Below are 227 nucleotides of genomic sequence, written 5' to 3' on the forward strand. Positions count from 1 at the left end.
TTGAGCTGTCATGATTTGTGTTTTGCAGTAAGAAAGTCTGGTAGCAAGACCGATTGACTAGTCTTATGTTTGTTGTGTTTGCTAGTAGGAAGCTGTAGCTAAGTACCTGACCTGTCAAGTTTGGTGTTGTAGAAAAGGTAGCTAAGTACCTGGAACTGCCATCTTTGTGTCGTTGAGTAAAGAAAGCTGGTAGCTAAGTACCTGGACTGTCATGTTTGGTGTTTGAG

This window comes from Priapulus caudatus, unplaced genomic scaffold (assembly GCF_000485595.1).
Source record: "Priapulus caudatus unplaced genomic scaffold, Priapulus_caudatus-5.0.1 Scaffold2439, whole genome shotgun sequence".
Lineage (NCBI taxonomy): Eukaryota > Metazoa > Priapulida > Priapulimorpha > Priapulimorphida > Priapulidae > Priapulus > Priapulus caudatus.